General features: G+C 37.3%; 1 protein-coding gene and 1 long non-coding RNA gene across 4 annotated transcripts in view; one reads left to right on the top strand and one right to left on the bottom strand.

Annotated features, from left to right (window-relative positions):
• LOC131440203 (band 4.1-like protein 4A) overlaps nt 1-26,857 on the top strand; it is a 539,736-nt gene that overhangs the window by 145,169 nt on the left and 367,710 nt on the right. The gene's annotated exons all lie outside the window — the stretch shown is intronic.
• On the bottom strand, nt 11,551-12,108 carry LOC131440204 (uncharacterized). The gene is made up of 2 exons (XR_009231352.1): nt 11,966-12,108; nt 11,551-11,846 (listed from the first exon to the last, which is right to left on the bottom strand). It is a non-coding gene; the product is annotated as an uncharacterized LOC131440204 (long non-coding RNA).

Below are 26,857 nucleotides of genomic sequence, written 5' to 3'. Positions count from 1 at the left end.
ATACTTCCGCAAAAGTTCCATGTTTAGGAAAGTGCCAATTCAGGTGAGGGTTTTTCTATCTGAGAAAGTTATCTGGCTTTATGTTTTTGGTTTTTGTAACAGATGAACTTTCCGATAAGTGGTATTTGCGGAAACGTTAGACTTTTTGTAGGTTTAGTGTAACTATTATTATTCACTGATTTTACCAAGGCACCAAGCGAAGCCATCTGATATATAATAAGATCTTCAAAATTCTTCGGCCTCAGGAAAACCTTTAATGCCTTTCGGAGTGATTTAAGGTGTCTTAAATTTAGTCATTTAATTTCCGAGTTCCGTTGGAAATTTATCGGGAAACTTTTACAATTCGAAAAGTTCAGATTTGCTGTAACTCAGCTAAAACAATGTTTCCATTACCTTCTGAGAAATCCCTATGGTCTTTTCGAGTTTGCGGGTTGTTCAAATTGGCACAATAACTGTTTATAATTAACGTTCTAGCGGTTTCGTCAGTTGGCTTCAAATCGATCGAAATCGAGTCCCTGCTCTAATGAAAACCATAAATGAGCTGCCATATTGCACATATCACGAACTCATTTACAATATGTTTTGGTTTATAAATTTGATTATGCGGAACACCATTAAATCTAAGTACCGCGATGACGGCACTGCGTCGAATTTTCAGGACACTCACTAATGGTCCTAACCCCGCACACATATGATGAAATGTGGTTTTTTTTTTTTTTTTTTTTTTTTTTTTTTTTTTTTTTTTTTTAAATAACTATTTATTGGAATATGAGTTAAAATTAAATTATTAAGATTTAAATTGGGTGTTCAGCCACAAGTGGTGACTTTTCAGCCCTGTTATATATATATATATATATATATATATATATATATATATATATATATATATATATATATATATATATATATATATATATATATATATATATATATATATATATATATATATATATATATATATATATATATATATATATATATATATATATATATATATATATATATATATATATATATATATATGATTTGGTTATTACCATGAAGACATCATTTGCTTCCGCAATTCTGAGATTTTTGTGTAGGGTAGAAATGTGGTTTGCCGCACGGAAGTGGGAAGCATTGAATCATGCGAGAGGAGCAAAAAAAAGTGCCACGGATATGTAAATGAAACGCAAAAGGTTAGACTTTCCATCAAAAAAATCTAGAACCCGGCAACCCTCGTTGCTTTCACCAAATCATTACACCGCACACGTCTCTCGGACCGTTTCGGGGAACGGTCAGAATTTCCTCCAGGCCCTCGCTTGAACTACGGACTACGGAGCATAGTGTTTTCGCACCGGTTCGAAAGGAAGGTGAAGCAATAAATAACTCCGTTATTTATGATGAAGAGGAGAAGTGAATAAATTTTATTACTTTTTCGCGCACTGCCCCGGTCGGTGCCTGTTGCTGCCCAGCACGCAACTATTTAAGTATTGGGGGATCGCCGGGCCGAACCGAGTCGGAGTGAACTGCTGCCGTGCGTCGTTCGGCCATCATCAGCTCGCTTCATCGTCGTCGTCGTCGGTGTGAAAAAGGGAAATTATTCCGCCGGGATAAGTGTACGTTTCGGTTTGATGTGTATGTTTGTTACTTCTTCGGTGCTCGCGGGAGCACTGAACTCGGACATTGTTTTTATGGGAATTGCTTCTGGCGCGAACTGCGGATGTCTGTTGCATTACTCATAAGCGAATCGATGAATTTACTATGTGCGCGAGGATATCGGTTGTTACGATCGCGTTTGGCACGTGCGAAAATGTGTCTTGGCATATTTTATGATCGTTTATGGTTGCGACGGAGCTCCATGGCTCGGCAACGGAACACACTGAAACCCTGAGAAAAATGACGTTTACAGGCCGGGACTTGGAACAATGTTTGCACCCAAGTAAAACATTTTATTTTACCATCAGCATTCAGTGCCGTCAACATTAAACGCATCTTTCAATCTACCGTGAATGAGTGCTAGTACTTTGTTAGTCAGCCTGAGCGACCGTCGCTTCATCTCTACCATTTCCCGAGTCCCGACCTAACTGTTCTTCTTCAGCCTCTGTTAGACAATTGCTCAATATTTTGCAGTTAGGCGAAATTAAAGTCATCCAGGTGGGTTGATGTCCTTTTCGATGATATCCATCCCATTGTCTTGATGTCACTGTAGTAGGGGAAAGTCTTATGAAGCTCCCCTGCTAGCCAAAATGCCCCCTTTCCTTTCTTAAGCTTTGAAGACTTTTCTGAACCAAAGTTTTATTACTAACACTATCTTCTCGTAGGATCTTTCTGCTATGCAAGTTTGGTGATTGTCGTTTGCAGGAAAGTATGAAAAAACTAAAAATTTCATTTGGCAGCTTTTCGATGTAAGGTTTTGCTTCGACTAAATAGATGTTTTATCCGCCATTTCTTTGACATACTGATTATCTCAAAACAGTAACTTTATGGACATTTTAAGAAGCATAATGCATCATTGTTGTGGGATAAAATGTCTTTTGTTGTGTGTCATGCCACTGGTTTGTTGTGAGACACATTTTACGGCTGCTGGGGCATTCTGTCTGAGGCGAGCGAAAAAAAACTAAGAATGTGGCTGTTTTAGAAAATGTGTTTATATCAATCAATTCTCATCTTTTCTATTGGAGTCATTGAAAGTTATGTTCCTCATCCGTATTGCAATGAAATACTTACATTCTCGAGGAAAATATATCAATACACTTGGAAATATCTCAATGTTTTCTTAAGGGGGGCATATTATAACACTTTACCCTACTTTCTCCGTTGTAGTGACAAATCAAATTTCATTGTGCAGGGCCGGTGAATGAGGTGGGTATGGTAGGTAGTACTACCCATCCGAAAAATTCAAAGGTGGGTGATTAACCAAAAACGGAAACAATGGTATTATTGTTATTATTTATAATTTCAAATATATTTTTATTGTAACTAGGAATAAATAAAATCAAAATTATCGAATTTTTATACTCAAGGTAGAGCAAGGATGTAATGATATTTAACAGAAAGGTGAGACGTGGACAAGGGTCCGTCTCTTCTTAATGCTCTCGCAACGACTTCTGGTAACTTTTTCTTTTGCCGTTTCGAATAGTAAATGGTAAAATACCTTTATACTTACCAGCGACTCGAGTGATTTGCATTGATGAGATGCTTAAGTTCGCCTCCTCTGGTAGAAGGTGAAAGTAAAATTACTGAAAGATTTATTTACGAAAATAAACTCAATCCAAATCTCCCCCCAATGAATGACCAATTATGGTTAAAACCGGGGTGAAATAAAATAGTATTAATAATAATAATTTGTTTTCTATGCCGGGGTGCAAATTCAAAATACAAAAAAAAAAACGTGCAAACAGTGGTCAGGTTTTGAACATCTACATCTCAACATTTTCTTAACTGATTTCCAATATCATTACAGATACTGCTTGGAAATATTTCTACGCATCGATTCGACTAAATAAATCTATATATTATAGGTAATCTAAAATAATATGAAAACTTTAGTTAGTAACGAAAAATGTCTTATTTTTATTATTTCTTAAGCCATTCCCAAGTAACAATTTTAACGGGTGATTTTTTAAGAGCTTGAGAACTTTTTTAAACAATAAAACGCATAAAATTTGCAAAATCTCATCGGTTCTTTATTTTAAACGTTAGATTGGTACATGACATTTACTTTTTGAAGATAATTTCATTTAAATGTTGACCGCGGCTGCGTCTTAGGTGGTCCATTCGGAAAGTCCAATTTTGGGCAACTTTTTCGAGCATTTCGGCCGGAATAGCCCGAATTTCTTCGGAAATGTTGTCTTCCAAAGCTGGAATAGTTACTGGCTTATTTCTGTAGACTTTAGACTTGACGTAGCCCCACAAAAAATAGACTAAAGGCGTCAAATCGCATGATCTTGGTGGCCAACTTACCGGTCCATTTCTTGAGATGAATTGTTCTCCGAAGTTTTCCCTCAAAATGGCCATAGAATCGCGAGCTGTGTGGCATGTAGCGCCATCTTGTTGAAACCACATGTCAACCAAGTTCAGTTCTTCCATTTTTGGCAACAAAAAGTTTGTTAGCATCGAACGATAGCGATCGCCATTCACTGTAACGTTGCGTCCAACAGCATCTTTGAAAAAATACGGTCCAGTGATTCCACCAGCGTACAAACCACACCAAACAGTGCATTTTTCGGGATGCATGGGCAGTTCTTGAACGGCTTCTGGTTGCTCTTCACTCCAAATGCGGCAATTTTGCTTATTTACGTAGCCATTCAACCAGAAATGAGCCTCATCGCTGAACAAAATTTGTCGATAAAAAAGCGGATTTTCTGCCAACTTTTCTAGGGCCCATTCACTGAAAATTCGACGTTGTGGCAGATCGTTCGGCTTCAGTTCTTGCAGGAGCTGTATTTTATACGGTTTTACACCAAGATCTTTGCGTAAAATCTTCCATGTGGTCGAATAACACAAACCCAATTGCTGCGAACGGCGACGAATAGACATTTCACGGTCTTCAGCAACACTCTCAGAAACAGACGCAATATTCTCTTCTGTACGCACTGTACGCATTCGTGTGGTTGGTTTAATGTCCAATAAAGTAAACTGAGTGCGAAACTTGGTCACAATCGCATTAATTGTTTGCTCACTTGGTCGATTATGTAGACCATAAATCGGGCGTAAAGCGCGAAACACATTTCGAGCCGAACACTGATTTTGGTAATAAAATTCAATGATTTGCAAGCGTTGCTCGTTAGTAAGTCTATTCATGATGAAATGTCAGAGCATACTGAGCAAATAATAATGCATGAAAATCATAACCTCAAAAAAATCACCTTTTATAATTCATAGGAGTTTTGTAATTCATTTTCAATCACAACCTGACAACTATAACAAGTGTCTCTTTTAACAAGTAATATCATAGTTTCTACAGCTTCTATAAAACCCTTTACCTAGACTAACAACTGAACTAAAAATAAAACATTTTGTACTATAATTAAACCATGCAAACACACTTAATATTGCTTCTAAACAGTCTCTTTAAAACATTTTTGTCAGTTAAATTCTTTCATAAATCTAAGTTTCACTCAGAGCAAATTTGAGGGTTCTAAAGAACATTCATGACACATTCGTTGTGGGTTATTTGATTTATTGCTTCTTAGGTTAAGTGTAATTTGTATTCAAGAAAATTTCATGGCCGCCATTGTGATATTCTATACCGTAGCATTTATTGACATCAGATAAACTTCGAAATGCAAAAACTAGGAAATATGACGGACTTTCATCATTCATTTTCAGAACGTATGCACAAGTTTTAACGCCACGAAATAGTTTCATACAAAAATGAAGATGAATCATAAAAAAATAATTTTCATAAATCATGGAGATTTTCACAAAAACCGCCTTTATTTCAAGGCGATTAGTTAAAATTCTTATTCTTATCCATACATTCTAGATAAAAATAAAAGCGCACGAAATTTTTACGTCGGGAAAAAGTCTTGAACTTGTGATTGAAATCTAGTATATTCTTACCGATTGCATTCAAAGCCGACATGACACACACATAGTCAAGGAAAATATTTTAAAAATAATAAAAACGGTCATGTGCCCTAGCACAAAATTTGGCTAACCCCTAAATGACCAAACCTGCATCGGCCAGAAATAGTCGAAAACACGTTTTCGTTCGGCACGTCAGAAAAGACATTGCACTCCGTTGCAAAACAAAAAGTGTTCTGTAAGTAGCAGAAACTTTACGTCTGCTTAGCGGTTCAAATTGAACTGCCGAGTTTAGCACTAAGCAGTTCAGTTTGAACTGCTCTGCACTGATGAGTCATAGACGAAACGTAAAAATAATAAGAAAAATATCATCAAAACGACAGTTTATTCATAGCGGAAATCATTCCATCCGAATAAATTTAATGTTGATTGTAAAGCTGGTTTCAAATTTTTCTTGAACTTGGAGTTTTAACGCAGGTTTATCTTCACTTTGCTTTATAAACCCTATAACCACTTGGCAGTAACATGCTCTTATAGAAGTTTTCAGTAGATTTCCGTGGGGTTTAAAGTTTTAATGAAGTGACTTGGGTTGTCATTTTCAAACTCTAACAGATACGACATTTTCGTACACATAAGCTCGCGTTGCGTTTTCGGACGGCTTTCCCCGTCTGAATGCTGATATGACTTCGGAGAAAAATGGTGGATCCATGTTTCGTCCACTGTTTCATACCAACGTAAGAAACTATATTTTATTGCTGATGAGCATGAGCAGTGACCGAAAGAGGCACACATTTGGAAAATACCTCTTTCATGCCCAGACTTTCACTTAAGTCTATTCAACTCAGCATCGTACGAACTTTGATTTTGCGTTTATCAATCAAATGCAAATTTTCTTATATTTTTCCAGATGAATGCGCTGTTTAGCCACGGTTAAAATCAAAATACCACAAATCTTTCAATTTTTTTCATAGTAATTAATGGATCCGGCTTGGGCGGTTGTCTCCTTGTGAAAATCAATGTTTTATCAACACACAGAATTCATTTCAAAAATGAATTAGTCACGTCACTTATAGTTCAGAAGGTGAACGAGGTGACGAGAAAATTGGACACATGTCATCTGAAGGTTGGATATTTAAAAAAAAACGTGATTAATCCACCTAGCAGTGAGATGATACCTTTTTTTATCAATCCGCATGTGTTTTTTGCATGAATATTCTTCGGTGTTTAAGTTTTCATGACATTATTTTAATGACCCTCGTTTTAAGCGACAATTTGAGATTGTAATCACTCATTACTCTGTAATGTCGAAACTGCAAATACAATCGAATTTAAATCTAGAAGTGTGATAATCGATTAAACATGTAATGATATGTAAGTTCCACTTTAGAGTTTACGGTAATTTAAGGTACTTCCAGAGCCGGTATTCAGGAACCAGCATAACCCAAACCGATTCGTATAGCCATATGACGAATAAATTACAGTTTTGAGTACAACTTTGAAGCTTAATTGGATAAAATTCATTAATTTTTGTATGTATGTATAAAACTAATTAATTTTGTATATAAGTTTAATTCAATTTGAATTTTTGTTTCTGAAATTTGATTAGGCTTTTTTGAGAAAACGATTGAGCTTTGTGAAACGATTTTATACTGGAACCGGAATTCTAAAATCGGTATGGCCGAAGTCAGATAAATTCACCTGATAGCTGTATAGTTTACATTTGTTTCAAAATATTTGAAAATCAGTGAAGACATCTTTGAGAAATCATAGCACGAATTAAATTTTTAGGTGCCTTCTGAATCGACAACTGAATACCACTAAAACTGAAAAAAGTTAATTTTTTTTATCGACTATCCAAATCTGCTAACCCGATAAACCTGATTAATTTATGTGAAATAGACATTTTTATACTAATCACCCTGTATCCCCGAAACCGGAAGTTGGATCTGACTGAAGAGCAAGATGTTTTAAAGAATCTTGAAACTTTTCATTTACATTTTAGATGATTCTTAGATTTCATTTGAATCTTAGATCGGTTCAGCCATCTACGAGAAGAATGAGTTACACAATTTTGATTTCGTTTCATATATCATCCTGTAGTTCCGGAACCAGAGGTCGGAACCAAACATAATTCAGGAACTTTGTTTGGAAGCATACGAATTTTCGTATGAATCTGAATTTGTAGAAAAGAAATTTTCAGAGAAAATTGAGTGAAATTATTTGTCACACACGCATTTGCTGATCTCGACGAACTGATTCGAATGGTATATGGATGTAATGTTCTTCCAGCATTTATTGCTGTAAGTAGTTTAAAACAATATAATTAAAAAAAAATCTGCCATCATCTGGTTTATATATGTCATATTCGAACGATTATGTTGCCAAAAACGAGCCGTGCTAAAATCGGTCCAAGGCAAATTGTCATGAAAAAGGATGCTTTACACAGTCTTTTTGGTACTAAGAAACAATTGTATGTAACAATAAAAAATCGTGTTTTCCGTTGCTCCCAAGCATTGCTTTGTCATACAGCGCTCAAAACTCCTACTGCTGGAATAGGGGGAAAAGTCGTTTACACAAAAATTTCGATATCTCCGTTAAAAATGGACGGATTTTAACAATCTATGGTTTGTTGAATAGGTATTATCGTGCGGAATCTAAGTCTGAAAACATATTCTGTTTTCAAAGTCAATTGTGACAGATACTGTCAAAAAACTGAAAATTTTGACATAAAACTTCGAATAACTCAAAAAGTAAACATCCGATCTCAAAACCATTCAATAGCGTTTTGGGTGACGGGGAGACCTTTCATTTGCGACTAGTTTGATCAAAATCGGTCCAGCCATCTCTGAGATCTCGACCTCTTAGTTGACAACACACATACAGACACACACACATACACACACACACACAGACATTTGCTCAGTTCGTCGAGCTGAATCGATTGGTATATGTCATTCGGCCCTCCGGGCCTCGGAAAAATTTTCGAAAGTTTGAGCGAATTCTATACCTATTTTTTATATATATAAAAAAAGGTAAAAAGAGGTCATCTCTGGGTCAGTCCAGGGACTTTTTGAACAATGTGTGTCCATATCAGTGATTGAAGTCTGTGGATTTGTTTTGTGCGCCGTTCGATTCTCGCTAGACACATTTTGATCGAAAATCGGCAGTTTTTTTTTTTGTATTCGAGGAACTGGAGGATGATCTCGACCATGGAGTATTGGATGAACGAGCGCAGCACGTTCCATCATCAAGCCCAACAAACTAAACGGTTAGAGTAAACAAAATTCGAATTTCGTTGTGTCGTGAATACGACTTACTTAACTATGGGGCGCCTTTTCAAAATTTACCCTCTGAGAGAGTGATAAGTTTTTGATCGTGAATATCTCCTGTTATATCTAATGAATCAACATAACTCTTGCCACATGCCATCGGAAATATGATCATAAATTTATGAAAAAATTTTCAGTTGTGTGACACATTCTCAAATAGTTCAAAATTAAACTTTTCTGAAATGTTTGGTATAAACGAGTATCAAAGAAGATTCATAAGGCGCGTTTGCCTTTCTCGTATTTTGAAAGCTCATAGCTCAGTGATCTGTAGAAGGATTTATATAATCTAACTACCAATAGAATCGAAAATTTTCAACTTGATCGTGTATTGCAACAACATTGAAGTTTTTCAATAGTACACTATTGAAAAACCTGTTTGATTGAACCCATGACAGCACAAGCCAATCAGAACGTGAGATGTCTGCATATATACAAGAGCATTCATATAAAAGTTGAGTGGTTCATTTTTCCTACCATTTGCTGAGAAACTGTTCCCGAAACAAGACACACGAGAGTAACATCGAGGACCTGTCGTCTCACTGTTTCCCGATCGGAATGCACGAGACACCGTCAGCACGATGACACCGAAAACCGGTAGAAAGGCAGCCAAAAAATCCAGCAGGGCCCATTGCCGAAACAAGACATACACGAGAACCATCTCAGATCTCAATATTTCCTACCAAAGGATTCATCAAGATGGAAGTTAAATTAATTTGCACCGTCACTAACACATTCAATTACGTACGGCAATGCGAAAGCGAAAGTGATGATGTTGAACACATTTTTATACTAGTATACAAATATGCCGTGCGAAACAGAGTTGCCACGTATACAGACAGACGATATGTATTTTTGTCGTGATTACTTTACTATGCGGCCGAGAACAAAAATGAACAAATGTTTCCACTTGATTTGCGCATTCTACTTTCCAGGCGTGTGAAAATATGCCATGCGAAACAGGGTTGCCATATATACAAGTTAATCTGTATTATTATTATTATTATTATCATTATTATTATAAGAATGACTCTTGCATACCGAAGATCGTCGATACATTTAAGACCATGCCATTGCAATTGTCTCATACTAAAATTTCGAGAAGAATCAGATATTTTCGAACTTCATAGCTTCAATAAAAATAAACTACAAATTTGTCGTACCTAGCCTCCTATATTAGCAAATTAAAAAGGTTGTAGAATAGTAGCTGTTTAATGTAACTAATCTGTACTTTAATGTAGGTGCATCGCTTCAAACTCTATTAGTGAAAAAGAGGAAAGCTTGCACAATTCATACAATCAATCAACTAACTGATATTCGGAAAAGTGATGGGAGTGTGCCAGTTTTTTCGTATTCACGACATCCAGTTATGTCTCTGACATTACCCACCCGTCTTTTTTAATTTCGAAAATACGCAGACACAAATAAGTTTATACGGTACACAAAAGACTGCTGCCTTAATGTTCAAAACAGATATTGGCAGTGATTTTGAAACTATCTGGGTAGTCTTACGTCAACAGTTCGAACAACTTCACAATAGTTTTATGTCGTATTGAGCTCTTAAATATGCAATTTTGTTTCAGTACAAAATACAGGAAACTCTCCAAATTTGCCCGTTTAATGCAAAGTGATATCGAAACGAAACATTATAATCGATTTTACAGTTTTAAGGAATAAATATCATTTCAATAATTCAAAATAGTGGGTCTTTACCCCCGGTACGAAAAATTATCCACCTGGGCATAACACGTTTCACCGGCCCTGTCATTGTTAGCTTTAATGTACTGCTTTTTATTTGGGAATCAACAGTCTTGTTTGTCGCGAAACCCTGTTTTTTCCGCAACTGCGAATACCTTACCAGATCACAAGCGATCTAACGAAATCGTTACCGAAAAAATGAGCTCAGAAAGGCTGACATTAATCCATGATTTCATACGTTTTATCGTCTATGAAGATACAACCTTCGTAATTTTCAAAGGATCTTTCTCCAAAAGTCAACCACTAGATTCTGTATCAGAGTCCAATTGTGTTGCTTAGTGGCACGCAAAGAACAAAATCCTTCACACAGATGAAACCTTCGGAGGATGCTTTGGCTTAGACTATCTTGGCGACATCATAATCCCATTTCCTGACAGTCATCTCTGAGTAATCTTAAAACGACACGACGTGTCGCAAATAATAAATAAATTGTTCTTTCGTTAGAATCAAACCAACAAACCTAACTCAAATAATACTTCAAATTTTAATGTATTTCTAGGAAAATCTAAAATTTTTAACTATTTCAGCAGAAAATCAGTTCTATCAACTCAACCGAAATGAATTAACATTTTCGACAGCTAAGTAACTTGATAAAACATCAAAGAAGTGGTCATTGTGGCCGATGTCTTCCATTCCAAAATTTTGCTAAGGAAAAAATGCATCATAGCGAAACCTGTGCTCTGTTTGCGGGGATAGCAAAATCTAACACGCCAAATTTATCATCTTCCAAACTGATTGATTGTCCTGAGTTGTCTTATAACTTGAACACTTTTTTCGTCGGTTAACTTGCTTGTCGTATGAAAACTGTTTCTAATAGGATTTTCGCTAGAAGTAAAACCAGACCCACTTGGGGTTCGATCTGAGTTTTAATTTACATTGGATTTTTGGACTAGAAGTATGATTTGAATGGTAATAATATTCTTAAATTTAGTCCCTTCACAATAAAACAAAACTATTTCACCATTGTTTATGATTTTTATTTATAATTTTCAGATGATTAGATCTGATTCGGTAAAATACACACTACATCACTTTGTAAAACGACGGCACGTCCTCGTTTGTACTCGGCGGTAGAACCGTAGATATGATATTCTTGACTCGACTACCGCGATGGTAGATGAATTGAAATTCATCAGAAATGTCCATGGTCCTTACAGAAATTAAGTCTCAGTAATAAGCAACTTGGCAATTCGGTCCACGATTGTCCGTAGCCGTTTCATTTTCTTAAGTAGGTTTCAGGTTGACCGCAGTCTAAAAAATTTTCAAACCCAAAATTATTCAATACTTCCACGCAAAGACTGCTGATTCTGAGGTCTTCACGTCGAAAACAAAACAATCATTTCGATATAGGAACAAATTATAAGATTTACCTTTTGCCTTTTTCATATAAAAAGGTTATTTTTAATCGTTTACTCTTTCTTCTATCGCTCTACTCACATAATTGCTTTGCTTTATTTATATTTTTCAATGGAAAAGAAAACGTAACCAAGGCTGTAGTAACTATTATCTAAAAATAAACAATTTACCAATATGGGTTGCTAGTTTTAGACATTTTCATGGGATTTTAGTTTTGACATTACAAGTTACTGAGGGGTAGTTAAATTTACGATACAGTTTTAATAGACGAGTGGCAGGTCGTGTCGTCGCTTGGGCGCCATGCACAAATCACGTCACGGATTAAGTCATATCTTTGAGTTAAACGCGATATTCTATACGTTTTTATAACCAGTAGATTGCATTTGGTGTCAGCTTTCAGATCAAAATAGTTGTATATTTCCTACACTCTTAAAAAAATCGTATAAATTTACGCCTCTATAGATGCACCTAAAACGGAGCGTCGAAATTACCTTAAATTCACATCTCAAAACAAGTGAAAATGAACCATATCAATAAATTCACAGCTAATGACTCAAGAAAGTACGGCATCCTTTAAGTTACGTCAGTTGTAAGTTTCATTGTTTCTGAGTGTGCATATAAAATTTCTTGCTGCACATTCTCTTCCAACACGACTAACTTCTCAAACGAATGCAATCCTTTAAAGTAATATAAAAGTAAATGTTTTTTTAGACAATATACAATCGGTAGCGCTTTAAATCTACTCGGCCCCTGTGAATTCAGTCCGAAGCAAACACTTCGGGTGGTTACCCACAATTTGACAGTTGAATCTCTTTTTTTTGTTTGTTTTACTTTGGGAAATGGAAATTTGCATACTCAACGAAAAACAAACCACATCGGGGTAGCAACGGATGCCAGTCCAAAATCACTCTACTTGGAAAGCTTTACCCGATGTCCAGTGCACGTCGTCTCAGTGATTTACGGGACTGATGTGGAACGGCCGTGGTTTGGGGCTTGGCCAAAAAAAAGCAAAAAGAAAAAGCGGGCAAATACTTGCTAAATGTATAAATGAAAAACTTGAGTTATGCTGACAACCTTGAGACCGATGGGCGGTAATTGTTTTGCCTTTCTGTGCAACCGAATAAATTTTCCGGTTGGTGGTTTCTTTGAGGCAATAGCAGTCAAAATTGCTTAATACATATCACGGCATGCTGTGACCGAACGATATAAATCCAAAAGCTCATGGAAGTTGTTACTTGAAAAATAATAAATATTTCAGATCGAACAGAACACTTTAGAAATGCATTAGCAAAAGTCACTGCTAGCAAACTTCACCCGATTCCTTCCGTTGTATTCGTTTAGTTATAAAAAAAACATGTTATTCAAACACACCAAGCACACACACACACAATCACACGCGAAATCTTCAAATTTGAAAGAAATAAGGTTATACCCGGAAGAACCGTGCGCTGGCCAACTTCATAAAGCGAAAGGATGTTTAATCGAGGCTGGATAAATGGAGCCAACTGGCGTCGGATGACCGTTTTACCGCAGTGCAGATTTGGCACCAGGAAAACTTTCCAGCAGATGTTAGTTCTTAAATAACAAGCGTGGTCTCGTAACAGTTGGCAGGAGCAGTACGTTGGCAATCGCTTGAATTGATCGGATGCAGTTGGTTTCATTTGGTTTGGTCGAATGTCAACAAAAAGCTTCTGCCTGAAAAGGACTTTGAACGTAAGAATTATTTCGGTGTACGGTGATTATTCTTGTACTTTCTTACAGTACTCGTAACAGAATGAACACATTATACGACAAAATCTGAAACGATAGGTAATTCCTCAAGTTTCATGTTGGATTTTTGAGAAACTATTCGAAGAATATTCCACATAAAGAAATAGTGTAAAATATATTGGTTTATTATAGATGTCTGGATGAAAGATGCAGGAAAGGAATAGACTTAATTAATTCTGGCCTATTTCATAGGAAGAAGGCGTGCGGGTAATGTCAGTGACATAACCGGATAACGTGTATACGAATGAAACGAATCGTTCAAGTGCTTCGATGTGAAACAAAATTACCTCAAACTCAACAGGGCAGCAAGACCTGAACTTTGTATATTACTGGTCCAAGTTCAAATCGAGATCCTGATCGTGCAACCGGACCAGGTACTACTATGTTACTTGATCGGCATCTGGAACTGAAACCGTAATATGTGATTCTGGACTTGTACCAGTGATATGGTGAGTCCAGATCCTGCTCTAGGTTCATGATCTGGAATTGAGCTTCCAGGTCCAGGATTAGGTTTAGGACCAAGTTCAAGACCAGAATCAAAACTAATAATATGATAAGTCTAGGTTCAGTTCCGGATCAAAATCCAAGCTCAGACCAATACAGTTACTTAAATAGTTATACGATAAGTCCAGGCAGGGCCGGTGAAACATGTTAAGCCCAGGAGGGCAATTTTTCGTACGGGGGGGTACGACCCATCATTTCGAAGAAATAATGTATGAGTAGAAATGAGAAAGGTCAACAAAATTTTGTTTCGGTATAAATTTGCATGAAATTTCGATCTGAAGTATTTTTGGTATGTTGTTTTGAAACAAAATTGCGCATTAAAACAACGAATAGAACATAAAACTATTAACTAGTTTTAAAATCACTGATAGAAAGTGCTGGACTCGTTCATCCACTTCTCCATGGTCGGAAACCAATGTCTTGGTATTACATTCCTTTTGAAGAACTATTTGACGTTCTTTTTCAACAGACTTCGCACCCGACTCATAGCGTACCGAACCATTGCATGACTGGTGCTACGATTCTACTGACACTAAGAATCCTTTCAGATCGGAACTCGAACATACGACTACTGGCTCATAAGACCAGCGCCCTATGCATTGAACCGCCAACTCATGATCGAGGTCATCAAGAATTTTCTCGAATACGAAGAAACAGCTGATTTTCGATCCAAATGTGTATCGCACGGGTATCGAACGGCGCACGAAACAAATCCATAAACAATTCAGCCGCTGAATTGTTCAAAAAGTTCCGGGGATGACCGTTTGTGATGTCAAACAAACCTTATTTTTCAAAAGTACCAACCTTCAGATGTCATGAGTTAAATTTTCACGTCAATCGTGTTTGTGGTACACACTAAACCTACCGACATATAAGTGAAGTTACTTATTAATTTACGAAAAAACAGACATGGTGAATTCCTTGTATTGATAAAACATTGCTTCTTAAAAGGCGCTAGCTCATCACTCAGCAATGGGTTGAGAAATGTTATCCATTAAAAACAAAGATTACTGGTATATCGTCATTCAGACGGAAAAAAATTAGGCGAGTTTTGACAACCGTGTTGAATGAACGCAAAATCAAAGCTCGTGAGATTAGATGTGCTGAGATGGTTAGCACATCAACGATCTTACGCGAAAATCTGAGCACGAATTTGGTCTTGTCCAAATGGGTGCCATGTTCGCTCATAATAGAACAAAAGCAACAATGCATCAACCATCCAAAGAGCTGTTTAGCACTGTTTAGTCGCAATAAAAAGGATTTCTGGCGTTGTGTTGCGTTGGTATGAAACAATGGACGAAACATGGATCCAAAATTTTTCTCCGTGGTCATATCCGCATTCAGACGAAGAAAGCCATCCAAAAACGCAACAAGTAGCCGGAACAATCATAGTGTCAGTTTTTAGATGATCGAGGATAATTAACATCGACTATTTTAGAATGGAAAGTACCATCAAAAGTGATCATTTTATTGAATTACTGATGCGTTTAAAGAGCGAAATCGAATGAACAGTCTCATACGAGGAAGAATCCATTATATTTAACCAATACAAAGCACCGTGCCACAAGTCAATGAAAACAATTACCAAATTGAACGAATTGGGCTCCGATCTGTTTCTTCATCCACCATATTCTCAATAACCTAGTCCCGACTACTTGTCCTTTACTGATCTCAAAAAGATACTCCAAAGAAAAATAGTTGGCTCGAATGAGAGTAAGTCGACGGTTGAGTACTGTTTTATTTGCATTGATTAGATACTTAAGCTAAACTTCTCTACTTGAAGGTGAATATTAATTTACAAAAAGACTTCTGTTTGCTTGTTACTTCTTACCTTACTGTTAGGTATATCTTCACATCCTTACTCTACCTTGAGTACTCGTATTTTATAATTTTAATTTTATTTATTACTCCGAGTTACAATAAAAATATTCTGTTTGGTATGAATAATACTATTATTGCCATTGCTTTACGCTGGAAACTACAGGTGGATAACCTTTGGAATTTTCGGGTGGGTAGCACTACCCACCGTACCCACCTCTTTCACCGGCCCTGAGTTCAGGATCAGAATCTGTACTCTGGACTAGAATTTTGAAACTGGATTGTTAAACTGAGCTTCGGATTGGAATATAGGGACCTGGTTTCAGAATTTGAATTCTGGGCCTAGGTTCTAGATATGAGTTTCAATGAAAAAATATATTTCTGGCTATTGAAACTGTAATCTAAAATGAAATTGAGTTTTGGACCTGGATTCGGCAACTAAACTCCGGAAATGGAAATAAATCCAGAAAATAAAATTAAGAACATAATTAAGAACCTGTACTCTGAATTCTGGAATTGTATTTCAGAACTGAATCCTGGAATTGAATTTCGGAACTGGATTCTGCAACTGAATTTTAGAACTGGAATCTGAAACTGAATTCTGGAAATGATCTCTGGAACTGGATTCTATAAGGAAACTTCGAAACTAAATTCTACAACTAAGTTCTGACACTGGATTCTGAAAGTGTTTGTTTGTTTTGTTTTAATTATAAAGGACCCTAAGGTCATTCGCCTCTTCGGGCCAGAAAAACTCTCTGACCCTATGTGCGGAGCTGGGGATCGAACTCAGGTGGGGTGCGTGAAAGGCATCGACCAATCCATCACACTATACCCGTCCCCGATCCTGAAAGTGGATTTTGCAAGAAGTTATTGTAGTTCAGTTCTGATTTCTAGAATAACAAGTTCCAATTCTGTATTCTAAATTCTGCATCTGGTTTGTGAGCTTGGAACTGAACTATGGACCTTAATTTTGCAATCAAGTTTCGAACATAAGCTCTCAATAGGAATTTTGGAACTGAAACCTAGAACTAAACTCATACCGTTTTTTCATTGAAAAACACTGGTGGAATGGATTACTCTGATGTTGCACTTTCGAGCAGAAATGCAATATTCTGACGGTGTTTCATCGCCATTTATGTTCTAAAATCCAAAACCAGAGCAATCCACGTCACCAGTGTTTCTCAATGGAAAGCGCCATCAATTTCTGCATTCTGAAATCTACTTTTGTATCGATTTGAAGTTTTAACCATTAGGTTTTTCGCCTCTTCGGGCCAAAAAAACTTTCTGATCCTATGTGCTGGGGTTGGGAATCGAACTCAGGCGGGCTACGTGAAAAGCGTCGACTCACCACCCATTACGCTATATCTGTCTCCTGAAATCTAATACTGAGCTTATCCCAAATTTTACAACTGAAATCAAGGTTTTGTATAACGACTGGTTTGGAGTTTTATCGGAAAATATACGGCTTTCTCAGTCAAATACAAATAGGTGAACTATCTGCTTCTGAAATTGCCCGACGTTTCGGTTGTTTCTGATGACCTTTTTCAAGGGAAATTAGTTGTCTGTTGACTGAAAAAGCCGCATATCTTCCGCTATTTGTCATTGAAATGTAGTATTGAGTTGAACGTAAATTCTAGCACTGCGTTAAAAACTTGAATTCTGGCGTTGTTTTCTGGACCTGGATTCTAGATCTGTCCTTTTTTTACAAGGTGAAATGCATTTACGCACGGAGTGTGGGACTCTCCACAGGACTACCCAACTGTTGATTGGAACTACCCACTAAAACACCTTGGATCTCCAACCCTACCTCCCCGGCACCACCGCTAGGTATTACTTCGGGGTGGAAGGCTATTGGTGCTCACAGCACCCTCCCCAGATTTATGCAGAATGGGGATCAGCATCCCGCTCTCGAGGGATCGACCAGTTGGATGACGAGGTCGGTCCAGTGATGCCGGCTGGAGGGTAACTTCCGGTTCACTGGCACCTCGACGACCCAAAACTGATGCTACGTCGCGGAACTACTCGACTAGTCTCCGCCAAAAGATCTAGTCTACACCGACGAAGGGTTCTCCGACGAGGGAAATCCTTCCGAACGTAGGCTTACGGTACGCGTCTACGACCCGACCGAAAGGATGCCTAAGTCGATCCAATGATTCCAGTTGGAGCGTGACTTCCAATTCACTGGCGCTCAGACGATCCTAGCGGTACCACGCGACGATCTACTCATCTAGTCCCCGACAAAAGATCTAGACTACTCCGACGGAGAGTTCCCTGGCGAAGGAGAATCTCCCGACATCAAGTCTCTTACAACACACGGGACACCCGATGGAGTGCCGAGGTTGGTCCCGCGATTCCGGTTGGAGCATGGCTTCCGGTTCGCTGGCGTCTCGACGACTCGAATCGGTGTTGTGGCGGCTACTCGACTAGAGTTCCCCGACGAAGGAGGCCCTCCCGAAACCGACGCTTTCGATTCCCGTCAACGCCCGACCGAAAGGATGCCTGGGTCGATCCAGTGATTCCGGTTGGATCTGTGCTATGAAAGTTTAATTATGAAGTAGAGCTCTGGAACAAAATTATAATATTGAGTTTTGGAACTGGAATCTGGAATTGATTTTTTAAACTTAATACAGGAAATTAACTCAGGAATCGAATTAAGAATCTGAACTCTGAATATTAATTCAGGAAAATCATTTCGGGGCTGGATTCTGGAACTGTATTTTGGAACTGAATTCTTTAACTGGATTTTGGGAGGGGATTTCGAAAACGAATTCTGGAACTGAATTGTACAACTGCAAGTTCCAATTCTGAATTCTGCACTTGATCTCTGAATCTAGATAATGCAATTGAATTTTGTAACCTAATTCAGAACATAAATTCTGGGCCGGATTTTTAAAACTGAGTCCTTGAACTAAACTCTACACCTGGATTTTAAATTCTAGAAAGAACTGATCATTCCCCGGTTACCAATAAGCACATACTAATGCCGCATTATGACAGCAAATAATCTCTAAATGGCATTTCAATTGCACTTGAAACTGAATTGAGACCGACTTTGGCAAAATATACGGCTATTCATAGATAATGCTTATTTAGTCTGCATTTTGAAAGCTGAATTCTGATTGATTCACAACAGATGAGCTTTCAGATTGCAGATATAGAGCTATAAGCATTTTTGGTGCTTATAAAAGGCCATACTAATGCCATTATTAGTGCTTACTGGTTACCTGGGTAGATTCTGGAATTAAATTCATAACTAGGATTCTGGAACTGAATTCCGGGACTGGATTCTAGGTCTGAGTTCTGGATTTTCAATTATGGAATGGAACTCTATTAAAGGAACTACAATATACTGGAACTGAATTTCGAAACTGAATTCTGGATCTGGATTCTGGGAGGGAAGTTCGGTACTGGAATCTGGAACCGAGCTCTGCATCTGAATTCTGGAACTTGATTCTAAAAGTGGATTTTCGAACCGCATTTTGAAATTTGGAACTAAAATCTAGAGCAACATGTTCTGTGTTCTAAATTTTGCTCCTGATATTTGGACCTGGTTTCTGCAACAGAATTTTGGATCTCAATTCTGAACATGAATTCTAGAACTAATGGTCCGCATGGCAAACATGGTTTTCAATAAAAAAAAACCTGCTTTAATCCACCTATTGGTGTTATGCTGCCTTTCTCATATTATTTGTTCTCTACTTATATTACAACAGAAGTTTTCCGGAATACTATAATTTTTAAAAAATTTAGAGAAAAATTTTGAAGATGTCTATTGCATAATACTACTACATTGATATACTAAATTTAAGTTAGTAAAAATCTATTCAATCATATGTGAGAAAGTGAAGTGAGCTCCATTTTATCCCCTTTTTGTCGGAACTTCCGGAACCGAAAGCTGGATATCGGCATAGTGTTCATTCAACCATAGACTAATAAGACCTACAATTTTTTTTTAAAGATTCTCCATAGTGATTTGAATTTTGGAGAATTAGTACCAGTAGTCGGACTTGGATAAAATTCAGCCAATCATTTATGGGGCTATCAATGGTTTACTTGGTTACAAACTCTAATGATATGAAAACTAGAGAAATTCACTAGCCAATAAAAAGAAGTAGCTTATGGAAAAAGTATCCATGAAATTGACGTTTTTACACTAAACACCCTACCTCCGGAACCAGGAGTTTGAACCGAATGAACTTCCGTCTCCGAGAAAAGTGAGTGACATTATTTTCACATTTTGTGTGACCTTTTTCCATATGTTTGGTGCATATCACCCTCTGATTCCAGAACCAGAAGTTGGATACATATAAAATTCCGGAGCTTTGTTTAGAACCATTGTTTAGACCATTAATTTGAATCTAAGTTTGTAAAACTCGGTTCAACCATCTTCGAGGAAATTAAGTGACATTAATTTGATATTTTGGTGCATATCATCCAGTAATTCTAGAACCAGACTTCGAATCTAAATGATATTCAGGAACTTTGTATGGGACCATACGACCTTTCATTTGAATCTAGGTTTGTGAAAATCGGTTCAGCCATCTCCGTGAAAAGTAAGTAACTCTGTAAATCCGGAAACGGAAGTCAGTTCCAAATGAAATTCAGGAACTTCGTATAGGACCATAAGACCATTCATTTGAATCTAATGTTATGCAATCACTGTAAAAACCGACTTCTGAACCGATATACCATGTACCATTTCAATCAGTTCGTCGAGTACGCAGAATGTCTGTGTGTGTTCAAAATTTCAGAATATTATTTGAATTCGATCTCCGGTTCCAGAATTATGGAGTAAAATTGTGCAACAAAATGTGAAAATAAGTGCACTAACTTTTCTCGTAGATGGCTGAACCGATTTTCACAAGCTTTGATTCAAATGAAAGCTCTTATAGTTTTATACAAAATTCTTTAATTTTGTTTAGATCTGACTTCCGGTTCCGATGTTATGGGGTAAAATGTACAAAAAAAAGAAAGCATGTGTACAAACATTTCTCAGAGTGCGTTTGTGATCCATTTCTATAAACTTAGATTCAAATGAATGGTTTTACGGTCGTTTGAATTTCATCTGGATCCGGCTTCCGGTAGCCGGGATCAAAGGATGATTAGTGTACAAATTAGACTTTCAAATTACTTACTCACTTTTCTCAGAGATGGCGAGACCGATTTTTACAAATTTAGATTTAAAAACAACCGTCTTATAGTTGTCCTAATCAAACTTCTGAATTACATTTGAATCCAATTTCCGGAATTAAAGGGGCGAAACATAAAATGTCATAAAACTACTCAATTCGATAGTCATTATAGGTAGGATAGCCAAACAAACTGATTTCGGCTGTCCTGACTGCCGGTTTTCGTATCCGGAGGACCGGAAATAGTGATTATATTTTCCCAAATGGATCTCACTCACTTTTCTCAGTTATGGGCCGACCGATTCTCACAAACTTAGATTTAAATGGAAGGTCGTGCGGTCCCATACGGAATTTCCGAAAATCATTAGGATCGAACCTCCGGTTCCGGAATTATAAGGTAAAATGTGTTTAACATTTTATGCCATCAATTAAAGGGGCGAAACAAAAAAGAACTGAAAAATTTCTAAATCGGCCTCAAAACTACTTCAATCGGTAGTCAATATCAGTAGACGGCCAAAATAAACCAGTTCTGGTTATGCTTTCCAGAAATGGAGAAAATGTTTTTGACGATTACAACATTATTATATATGATAAGGAGTGTATCGAAAATATGCTATCCACAATTTTTTCTTTCAATGAAAAACGATATTTTATTCAAACTAAAAAATGATCCTTTATTGTACAAGGTTAAACTTGAACATAATGAAAACCGGATGAAATTTAAGATATTCCTTCACGAATTTTCGAACTTTTGATCGAACGCTCTTCATCAAGTTCCAAATTTTTTTGAACTGCATGCTTCCAGCTGTCTTAGGGTCTTCTTGAAGACCCTCTTCACGATTGCCCAGTAACGTTCGATGAGTTGAAGCTGAGGACAATTTAGTGGATTGATATTTTTCTCAACGAAATCTATACCCTTTTCCGCAAGCCAATTAAGAGTGGTTTTGGCATAGTGAGCCGACGCTAAATCCGACCAAAACTGTGGAGGTGTACTATGCTTCTTATATAAAGGCATCAATCTCTTCTGGAGACACTCAGGTCTATTAATTTCTGCGTTTATAGTTCCGGTAGTGTAAAAAATGGTTGACTTCAAACCACAGGAACATATTGGTTGCCATACCAGTACCTTTCGACCGATTTTCTCCACTTGAATTATGAACCTAAAATAGGTTTTGAGTCCTCCTTTACATAGGTCTCATCGTCCATAAAAACGCATGCATCCGGACACTTAAAAAAACGCGAATAGGCGAATTTCCGGACCCTTGTTGCTGCTCGCTTCTTCTGTTTTGCACTTTGTTTCGAGATTTTCTGCTTCTTGTAGGTCTTCAGGTGATTTCGCCTCTTGATCCGCTGGATCATTCCGAAACTCGTTCCTGCTTTGACATTGATTTGTTCTTCATGATTAGAGATACCAGTTTCTGGTCCAGTTTCGGTTTGGAAGAACCGGATTTTCTGCCTCTTCTTGGTAGCTCATTCAAATAATAGTGTTCCCCAAATTTATTAGTGATGGTTTTAACGATATGACATGACGATATCCAAACCGCTTCACCAATTTTCGTATAATAATACCCTTCTCACTTAGACATGTGTCCAGAACCTTAATTTTCACTTCCTTTTCAAAACGCAACATTTTGAAAACGCAGAATTTCATCCGCATAAACAAGTAAACAAACGAAAGCTGACAGCCGAACGCACGGCATGCTGTGATCTGAGCATAAAAAACGATCACAAATACATGCGTGCAACACAAATGTATGTGGATAGCTTATTTTTGATACACTCCTTAGTATGATTGATGTGAGAAAGGCATCATTACACTATAAGGTGAATCAAAACAGCTAAACTGTTTTAACTGTAAATGATCGCATTGAAATCAAAAGAACATAGACGAAGCTTATATGAATCTCACTACAGCAAAAGAGAGTACCAATACCAACGTCACTAGACGATACCAAAATGTCGTCTGCACACGGAAAGACCGAAATCAGCATTTTGGCGAAAAATTAGTAGATTCTCTGATTTTAGTTAGTTATTTTTTGAGACAACTAAAAAAATCTTACTTTTGCTAATTTAGATTTTTTAATTCTAATTCCATTAATAATAATAAAATATTTGTTGAAATGGCTATTTTGTCGTGAATACGACTTATTTTACTATGGGGCGCCTTTTCAAAATGTACCCTCTGAGAGAGTGATAAGTTTTTTAACGTAAATATCTCTTGTTGTATCTAACGAATCAACATAATTTTTACTATATGCTTTTACTATATATCGAAAATATGATCACAATTTTATGATAAAATTTTCAGCTGTGTGACATAATCTAAAATAATTCAAAAATTTTCTGAAATGTTTGGTATAAACGAGTATCAAAGAGGATAACAGTGATCTGTGAAAGAATTTATATAATCTAACTACCAATAGAATCAAATCAGCCATTTTAATGGCTTTAAAGGTTTTCTAAAGAACTATTAGGATTTCTTCTTCGCAAATCGAAGGTAAAAATCCTCAGTTTAGTGCAAATCTAGAACTGTTTGATAAAATTTGTGCACTTTTCACTGTGAAATTCACAGTAATCGAGATCAAGTGAAGCCTTCTTTGTTTTTGCAAAAAATATTCCAGAGTTTAATATCGTAGAGAATTACGCAATTGACCCTTCTGAACGCAAGAAACGGATCCCTACAGCATTTTGATAGTTTCTTTCAATGAATTATGCAAATCCGAAATGAAATAATTGATATTAAAATTCTATATGCTGCTATTTTTATACCCAAGTAGCAATCCGCAACTAGTTCTGATACGACAAAGTCCAAACTATGTTGCAACAAAAGCACGAATATGTTTTTTATGTTATACTGGTTTAAACATGGTGCCAGCAATGTTTCATCATAACATAACTAGTTACGAAATAGTTATTTAGGTATCCAATCATAACATCTTTGTGTCATATTGTATTAAATATAATTTATAAGCTATCGTTACTTAATCCAAACATATCTTTAATCACAACAATGCTTCTAGCCACTAGTTGAAAATAAGTTTATTTGACTTCAATAGTAGCAACCCATAACTAGTTTTGATACCATTTAACACAACTGTGTTGCAACAAGAGCACGAACATGTTTTTTATGTTATACTTATTAAAACAAGGTGACAGCAGTGTTTCTTTATAACGTAAACATTATACTAACTATCATTTGTAGGTTATCGTTACTTGATTCTAACATATCTTTAATCACAGCTATGTTTTTAGCTACTAGTTGAAAAAAGGTTTATTTTCCGTTGCAAAACCAGACGGCATGGACACGTCGTTCTGTTCATCAATGCTCGTGGTTCCAAAAGGAAAAGATGACATACGCTTGGTTATAGATTTGAGAGGCCCTAATCGCTACATATTTCGAACTCCTTTCGCCATGCCCACACTGGAAAAGATTTTGGCGGAATTGAATGGAGCCGCCTGGTTTTCAACAATTGATCTTGCGCACGCCTATTTCCACATAGAGTTAGATGAGGAATCTAGGCATCTAACAAATTTTTGTACAGAGTTTGGAATGTTTCGCTGTGTGAGATTACCGTTCGGATTGTGCAATGCGCCAGATTTGTTCCAGGAAGTACTCCAACGGAAAATTTTGGGAGATTGCAAGGGATGTAAAAACTTTCAAGACGACATTTTAGTGTACGGAATAACCAAAGCTGAGCACGATGAAAACCTGAAAGCAGTTCTTTCCTGTTTGTCGAAACATAACGTAAGGATAAACAAAAACAAGTGTGTTTTTGGAAGCCAACAGGTGAATTTTTTAGGCTTTGATTTGACACCGGATGGTTGGATGGTCGAAGAAGAGAAACTATCGGCGATAAAGAACTTCAGAACTCCTATTTGCTGCTCGGATGTAAAAAGTTTTCTTGGGCTGATAACATTTGTAGACAAATTTATCATGCATCGAGCTTCCAATACGGTGTATCTGAGAGCGCTAGCTATTTCAGATAGATTCTACTGGACGGAGAGTGAGGAGAAGGAATTCTTGTATCTAAAGAACGAAGCTCTTAGCTTGATTAGACGTTTGGGTTACTATATCCCGTCAGATCCCATTGATTTATTTGTCGATGCCTCTCCTTGTGGTCTCGGCGCAGTATTAGTTCAATACAATAATGTTGGCCAACCTAGAATCATTGCGTGTGCTTCCAAAGTATTATCAACTTCTGAACAACGTTACCCCCACACACAGAAAGAAGCGCTGGCTGTGGTCTGGGGAGTAGAGCGTTTTGCTTATTATCTTCTGGCTAGACCGTTTGTAGTTCGAACAGATGCGGAAGCAAATCAATATATCTTCAACAGCAACCACAGATTAGGAAAGAGAGCCATAACTAGGGCAGAAGGTTGGGCTCTAAGACTTCAACCGTATGATTTTTCTATTCAACGAGTGACTGGCAAAGAAAACGTGGCGGACGCTCTTTCCCGCCTTATACCCGAATCTCAAAAATCTGAATGTTTCGAAGAGCATGTAGAAAAACATTTCTTATATGCATTAGATACAAGCTGTATGGAAATAACTTGGAGCGAAATTGAGTTGGCATCTGAAGACGATAATGAACTGCGTGCTGTGTGTGAAGCGTTAGAAAGTAAAATCTGGTCGAAGGAATTGAGAGCCTATGAAGCTCAAAGAAAACACATACAGAAACTCGGTTCTCTATTGTTCAAAGATGAACGTATTATTCTCCCTACAAACCTTCGACAAAAAGCACTGCGATCTGCTCATGGAGGCCATGTGGGTGAAATGGCTATGAAGCGAATAATGCGCCAATATTTTTGGTGGCCAAAGATGTCAAAGGACGTTTCTAATTATGTCACAAAGTGTGAAACATGTCTACTCTTGGCCAAGCGCAATCCGCCAGTTCCATTGACTTCTAGAGATCTCCCAGAAGGCCCATGGGAAATCCTCCAAATTGATTTTCTGTCGGTACCTGGTTTTGGCTCGGGAGAGTTTTTGGTGGTAACTGATACTTATTCACGATATTTATCAGTAGTCGAAATGAGAGCTATTGATGCAGAAAGTACCAATTTGGCATTATGCGAGGTGTTCCGAACTTGGGGTTTACCGATAATCATACAAAGCGATAATGGACCACCATTTCAGAGCAGTCCGTTTATCAAGTATTGGGAGGATAAAGGAATTAAAGTGCGCAAGTCTATACCACTTTGTCCGCAGACTAATGGAGCAGTAGAAAGACAAAACCAAGGTATCATTAAATCATTATCAGTCTCCAGATTAGATGGTACAAATTGGCGCCTGGCCGTTCAAAAATACGTCCATAAGCACAATACATTGGTACCACATTCTCGACTTGCCGTGACGCCATTTGAACTGTTGGTGGGATGGCGTTATAGAGGCACCTTTCCTAGCTTGTGGAACGCTTCTACCAATAACAAACTCGATCGTACCGACATATCTGAACGTGATACTGAATCAAAATTATACAGCAAACAGTATGCAGACCGAATGCGGGGTGCAAAGGAATCAAATATCCAAGTTGGCGATATAGTTTTTCTTTCGCAGCATAGAAGATCCAAGACGGACCCGGTTTTCTCTTCGGAACGTTTCAGGGTGATAACCAGGGAAGGAGCTAAAGTTGTAGTCATGAATCAAACAGGCGCTCAATATGCAAGAAACGTCCAAGAAATAAAAAA

The sequence above is a fragment of the Malaya genurostris genome, chromosome 1, assembly GCF_030247185.1.
Source record: "Malaya genurostris strain Urasoe2022 chromosome 1, Malgen_1.1, whole genome shotgun sequence".
NCBI lineage: Eukaryota > Metazoa > Arthropoda > Insecta > Diptera > Culicidae > Malaya > Malaya genurostris.
This window is presented reverse-complemented; position numbering and strand designations above follow the sequence as displayed.